This window comes from Bidens hawaiensis, unplaced genomic scaffold (assembly GCF_021521415.1).
Source record: "Bidens hawaiensis isolate Kalapana, Puna unplaced genomic scaffold, B.hawaiensis_p1.1 tig00035451_1, whole genome shotgun sequence".
Taxonomy (NCBI): Eukaryota; Viridiplantae; Streptophyta; class Magnoliopsida; order Asterales; family Asteraceae; genus Bidens; species Bidens hawaiensis.
This window is the reverse complement of record NW_027496161.1, coordinates 121772-129313: the sequence shown is the minus strand read 5'-3', so window position 1 is coordinate 129313 and position 7542 is coordinate 121772. Positions and strand designations below refer to the sequence as shown.

The window sequence follows — 7542 nt, the reverse complement described above, 5'->3', positions numbered from 1 at the left end:
TATTCGAGAATGTGTTGATCGAGAAGAGATTGTGGTTCAAAACATAAGTGGGAAAGAACAACGAGCCGATATCTTAACTAAAGCACTCGGGAAGATTAAGTTCGTGGAGATGCGAAAGCTTCTTGGAGTTGAAGACCTCACTAATTCGAGTCAGGAATTAGGGGGGTGATTGTTGGCCCGTTAACTAATTCCCGACCTGTTACAAGTTCGGTGACCGGGTTGGGTTAATTCCTTTGGTTTACAAGTTTGGTGAATTAAGGGTATTTTAGGGATTACTAATTAATGTGTATTAGAATCCAGGTTTATCTCAAATATAATGTTTAGATATAGATGAGTTTGTGTTTGTATCTAATAAGGAGTTTGAGCCTAGCTAGGATTGGTTAGGATTATATAAACCGATGTAATCAAGTTTTTGAGTAAGTTTTCTTGATCAATATAATTTGGGAGTTATCCAACTTGCTTGTTCTTTGAGTTACTGATTCATACCTGTGAGAAACAAACTTATATTTTGATTAAAACTCATTTAAGTTAGTTTGATTTGAATTTATCAAAGTTTTGCCCAGCTCGTGAACATCCCTACTTGTGAAACATTGACGATATAGATTATTTTGAGTTTTGAAACAAAATAAATTAAAATGTCTTAAGAATCTTTGGTTGTACTATATAATTACGTATGCTATTTCAAATAATAATAATAAACCTTTTTATATTATAATGATCTTAAATGCTAAGATGAGATAAAATAACTCAAAAGTATTCGGTTTACTAACGAGGATGCTCATATATTGCTATCATCACCCAACCTTTACTGATGTGTTATTGTCAAATGTCAATTAAATAAGATAGAAATATAATATCAGTATCAAATAAATATGGAATATGATTTTCGCCATAAAAATTAATATGCATAGAAAAAACATGTTTTATATTGCCATAACCAAACCCTAGTGATCATTTATTGAAATCGTCTCATTAAATTACACGTTCACTTAACATTTTAATCGTGATAATTTTGGCGGGACCGGATTTTGAAGTATTTAATGTTCAGAAAATGATATTTTATTTATTGTGCTGTCTTCATTTAATCATGTTATTATTGTTAACGTGAGCTAGTTCACTTAAAATTTGTTTGGTAGTGTCTTAGTAATTTTTTTAAGACACCATATATGAATTAGTCACTATTAAGTGTGTATTGGTTCATCTGAAAAATACCGTTGAATCGGTATACAAACATCTTACCCATTAAACTAAAAAATGATATTAAATAAAAATTTTATCTCTTTGTCCTTTCACATGTATTCATAATCCTTAGTCTGTCACTCACGCACTACCTCTTCGACCCACCACCACCACTAATCACCACCACATCTGCGTACCTACCAATAACTCAACACTTACTAATATAAAGTTTTAACTATTCAGATCTTTTACTGATTAGGCTTAAAATGGTATAGAGGTTGCCAAATAACTTCTAAAGACATATCTTTTACCCTTTAAGAGAGAAGTCTCCATGTTTAAACCTAAATAGAATAGTAAATTCATTGTTAAAAAAATCTATGCATTATTAATATTATTATTTTATTTCTGTCAAATAATGATCGAATAGAGGAATTTATGCCATTAAGAGAAAAAAAAATCGAGGAATTTATATTCAATAAAAAACACCCACTGCCGCTTCTTTTAGAATTATATTAAAATAATATCTTATTTTCAACCTGCCGACACACTGCTTATTTTCAAATATACTTTATAGAATACGCTTCTCCTGTTTCCTCACGGTCGTATACCCTACCCTACCCAACCTAACCCGCATTTCTATAAATAATATTTACCACCACCAGTCCTCATAATCTCAATCTTCTCTAGGTATTCTTAAATTTTGATCATCGTAGACTTGTGTCGGGAGTTATGTTCGTGTCATTTCTGCGTTGTATTCAAACACACGCTCATGGAAGAAACTAAGAAATCATCATCTGCTGTCAATATTAATATTAATATTATTATTAACCTTTCTAATTTCGATCTGGCTCGATCTCGTTTGTTCCTTTCCGGGTTTTATTGTTGGGGCTGGGAATTCCTCACGGCTCTTTTGCTGTTTAGCTGTTGATTTGTTGATAATATATATATAGTTGGTTGTTAGGGTAACTTAGAATTTATTTATTTAGTGATTTATATTATATAAAGTCTGCCGAAAGAGGGAAAAATAATGAGTCATCGGTCCACTTCCGCGCCTTTTCTGAGTAAGACATATTTGTTGGTTGATGATCCAGCGACCGACGATGTGATTTCGTGGGACAACGTTCGTCGTGTGGAAAACTGCGGATTTCGCTAAGGATTTGCTCCCAAATTCTTTCAAACACAATAATTTCTCCAGCTTTGTTCGGCAGCTTAATACTTATGTACGTTCTCCTACTATCACTTTTTTTTTTAATTTCTTTTTAAATTTTAGAATTCTTAATAGTTGTTTGATTAATAGGAAAATAGATCCATGTATTATGTGTTTAATGATTGGTATTTGAAATGTTTTTATGGTGATTATATGGTCGGTATATAGTTTATTGATGGTCATGAAACGTGTTAGTGGATGGGTATCGGATGCCAACTAATGAAAGACGCGTAGACAGTGTTTTAGTGGATCCGGTAAATAGAGAAATAGAACACCAATAGAAGGATCTAGGCTTTAATAGATTTATCATTATATCATCATGTGTCATATAAGTTAATCTTGACCTGGATGCCAAACCTATCACCCACCCACTCACCTTGTTCCTTCTAGAGTCTTGGATGTCATCAAGAATATAACAATCTTTTATTTATTTATTTTATATATAATATTATTTGAAGGATATTTCTTGAAGTGAGAATCCATATATGTTTATACATTCTCTAGAAATAAATATTAATTTTGTTCCCGTGCTTTATGAGCGGAAGTATGTTGCAGCCCTAATGCTCAAAATGCGCATATTGAGTCCTCGTACTTCTCGGGTGGACAAATCTGAGTCACTCTGTCAATTAAGCGTCATATTTTACCTCAAGGGCAATATTGTACTTTCACCCCTCAAGAACTTTGGCCAATCCTCAAGAACTCCGGTCAATCCTCAAGAATTTTTCCGTTTAACACCACCATCTCCAACACCATCTTCAATCCGATACAAAAAAATGGCAACACTCATGAATTTCCAATTTTATTATACCAAATCCAATAATCAATCGGCCTCCGTCAATGACATCTCCCATCTCTGTCACAACCTCCCCCACCATCAATTTCCAAAACCCCTCTAGTTTCAGCCTCGCGAAGCCTTCGAAATGGTCGGAATCCAACTTCTTTGACAAGTTCTTCATCTTATATACAAACCATAAACTAATACATAAAAAATAAACCAACTTATTATGTGACTTGAACAAAATTGAGATACCAAACATCCAAAACAAACATGATTTCTATTGAAATCCTCAAAAATTGGATTATAAACCTAATTAATTAACTATTATACAACACCAATATATTGTAGATAAGCCTAGGGCTTGAAGGAGGAGAGTGACCCATGAAATCCTAGAGCTCGAAGAAGGTGAGTGACCCATGAAATCCTAGTGCTCGGAGGAAGAGAGTGACCCATGAAATCACCATAACCAGGAGCATGAGCAGCAGTGCCATTACCAATTGAGGTAGTGTTGACGCCGTCGCCACTGTGCGGCACCACCGTTGCCGTAGCTTTCTCTACAATTTATGTTCTCCGTTAATGGAAACCCAATTCAAGATTGAAACAAATCCGCTAATAACTTTCAGTGATATTGTGTAATCAAGATTCGAGAATAGTGGAATACGAAACTGCGATGGATGTGAGATGGAGGAAAAGAGTTGAACAAGAGAGAGAAATATATGAAAATGTGTTGAACATATTTGAACACACGGTTAACTAATGAAGGGATTCAGATTTGCCCGTCCGAGAAGTACGAGGACTCAATATGCGCATTTTGAGATTTAGGGCTGCAATGTGCTTCATTCATAAAGCATAGAGATGCAAATCATATTTTTCTCCATTCTCTAAATTTCAGTAATGTCTGCATCGAATCGTCGCCCCTTAGTGTTAGATAATCGTGCCGACGCATTTTCCTCCAATCACAAGATGGTAGCTGGCAACAAAAACATGTCTCAACCTGATTGAATTCTAAACCTGCGTCTTGACGTGATTGCTTAACAAAAGTATACGGGACGACCTTTTTAAAAACTAATCGTTGACCAAAGTCAAAGAAGGAACAACTAATGAATAGTTGGGTGTAATGGGAAATATGCTTATAAAAAGTATGTGGGACGACTTGCTTTAAAGCATAATCTTCCTCATCATAACCACTTCATCGTCACTGAAAATTTGTTATTTTTCGGTAGTGGTGAGCTTCGAGTTAGAACCATGAAGACCAAGCCTTTATTGGCAACGGGTCCTGTGCCTGCAACAAACCTACCTTTAAGGGATGATTTGGGTTGGTAACAACGACGGAAAAACAAACGCCGCTACATGCCAAAACTTTACTTTTGGCGAGCAGGTGGAAGAGATCGTTTGGATGAGTGTGTGGTTTTCTTAGACCTGATTTTACATGAAGGGATATTTTTAGGTCTTGACCTATATACATGAATGAGGCTTTCATGTCTTGGGAGTATGAGGTGTTATAAAGAGAATCAACTCCTTTAAAAAAAATGTAATAATAATAGTTGTATGAAGGGGAAACCTTTATAGGGTGAGGGAAAGCTTTGTGAGTAAGCAACAAAGAGAGAGAGAGAGCGCGCGCTTTATTATTGTGCTGCAAAATATATATAAATAAATAAATAAAATAAAAACATCCTCCTACACAAACAACATGTTGTCATGACTAGACTTAGAGCATTATCATCCAACCATTATACCTAAATCCAAAATTACACTAAAAATACTATATTTTCTCTCTCTTTTACACTTAAATAATATTTATTTATACTTTTATCATTACCATTTCTCTCTTCTTCACTCACAACTACTTTCAAAATACATTAAAAAATTATAGTGGGTGAATGATAACTTTTCAAATATACAGAAAAATCACTACGTTTTTTAAAATATAAAAACTATTCACTCACAACACCATAAATTACTCTTTAAATTATAAAAACACTCTCTCACATAAGATGGAGGTTTGGATAAGAATGCTCTTAGAGTATTCTCATCCCACCCGCTATCTCCAAACCAAAAATTACACTAAAACTTACTTTATTTTCTCTCTTCATTTCAATTAAATAATACTTTTTATACCTTTTATCATTACCTTTTCTCTTTCCTTCACTCACAGCCACTTTCAAAATATATTAAAAAATTATAGGGGATGAACAGTAACTTTTCAAATATACAGAAAAATCACTACTTTTTCTAAAATATAAAAACTCTTCACTCACAACACCTTGAATCACTCTCTAAATTATAAAAACACCCCTCACATAATATGAGGGGTTGGATGAGAATGCTCTTAGGGGACAAAATATGAATTTCTTAGTTGGTGGGGACTAATGTGGATTCTCCCTCCTTACAAATGACAATTTGAGAATTTTTCTATTTTTCTTTATTTGAGAGCAGTTTGGTAATTTTATTATATATGAATTTGTGATTTCATATATGAATTTTAAACAAGTTATTTTAAATTTGATACATAAGACAATTATATTGTTCGCATAACCATTTTCCTCTCATAATACGTCTCATTAGCACTATCTACGTATCTTTATTGTGGTTCTCAAAATGCTTTATATGAAAGTGGTTAACTAATGTGACCATATATACATTGTGTGTCTGTTAATCCATTTAAATTCATATTTGTAACGTGTGTTGCTTATTCTCTTGTTTTATAGGGGTTTCGAAAAACAGTACCGGACAAATGGGAGTTTGCAAATGAAAACTTTAAACGTGGGCAAAGAGAGCTTCTACTTGAAATTCGTCGTCGTAAAACCATGACAGCATCCCAAGCTCATGCAAACGGAAAGCCAGCTGAAAACGGTGGTCCGACGTTGTCAACAACAAGTTCACGTGATGATCTCGGATCAAGCTCAACTTCCTCGCCAGATTCAAAGAATCCTGGCTCGGTGGACACTCCAACCATGGAGAAATTGGAGAACTTATCAGAAGAAAACGAGAAACTAAAAACAGAAAAACATATATTGACGTCAGAACTTGCACATATGAAGAAACAATGTGATGACCTGGTTGCTTTCCTGACTCGAAACATGAAGGTTGCACCAGATCAGATCAATCGCATCATGAATGGCGACTTTTTGGTTGATGATACAGCAATGAGAGACAGTATCGAACCTAATAATGATGGTGAAAAAAGAAATTGCTTCAAGTTGTTTGGGGTGTTGGTGAAAGAAGAAAATAAAAAGAGGGGCCGTGATGAAATAAACGCTTCTTCAGGAACCAAAAGGAAAGAAACGAAGACAAGCAACTTCAACTCTACCGGGATGAATCTATATGCTATTACGGGATAGTCAACCAAAGTATGCAATTAACACACAAAATTTCGCCGAATTACGCCACCGGTCCGATAATAAATAAGTAGTAAGAAATTAATAATGTCAAGGTAATGTTTTTATTCATATAATAAAGATATCTGATATGATGTATTTTTGACATTTTTATTTGATTTTTTTGTACGTTTCTATAATTTGCGTAGGCAAATGTTATACTATTTTTTATGTATATTAATTTTATGTTTTTAGATTTAGTTGCTGTAAATTATTTCATAAAATTAACGATATTTACTTCCTCCGATCAACTCTTTTAGTTAATAAAGTAACCGATAACAATAGTTGTTACAAAAACGGTTATCTTGAGTACTACCGAGCAACCCGTGAATCAGTTTAGATGACCAAGTTAGACGAGTCGTGTTCATGTTACATGGTTTCAGTTGCATCCGATTTAGGGTGGATATATTTTCTATTTGAATACATGGAAATTTTAGGGTTGAACAGTTCAACCCAACAACTTAAATCTTGTGAACCCGTCAAGTTGAACATTTCAGCCTCCCCGCCTTTTAAATGGCAATTTTCGTAAATATCAACATATGATACTTAGGCTAAGCGCAAAGTTAGTAATTTTTCTTACAACTCAAACTTTTATATTGCATAAAACTTTACGAAGATGAGTTTATAACACGTTTAGTTACAAATTACATATTCTAAATCATCCCAAAGTATAGTGTAGTAAACTTCAACTAGTCACATAAGGATTTACATATTTACAAAAGATCCATTATTTTGAAAAGGTGTGTTCAATCCTAGATCACAGACGATCTTTGGGTTCTTGTTTCATTCCTGAAAATACATTTATACACTTGGTTTGAATGATGAATAAGTGCGTGTACACAAAACAAACCATTACTTAATAATCACCAAAGGAAAAACACGAAAAGTACAAAAACCGACATATCATCGATCGTATCATACGCTAACCCTCCTTCCTTCCTGCTACCACACTGTAATAGGCAGGTCACAGGACGTATAAACATCTACATGTCATTTGGTGA

General features: G+C 34.0%; 1 pseudogene across 1 annotated transcript; it reads left to right on the top strand.

Moving 5' to 3' along the window:
- Positions 1 to 1736: 1736 nt before the first annotated feature.
- LOC143587317 (heat shock factor protein HSF24-like) lies at positions 1737 to 6605 on the top strand (annotated as a pseudogene). The gene is made up of 2 exons (XR_013144866.1): positions 1737 to 2399; positions 5873 to 6605. The product of XR_013144866.1 is annotated as a heat shock factor protein HSF24-like (transcript).
- Positions 6606 to 7542: the final 937 nt, after the last annotated feature.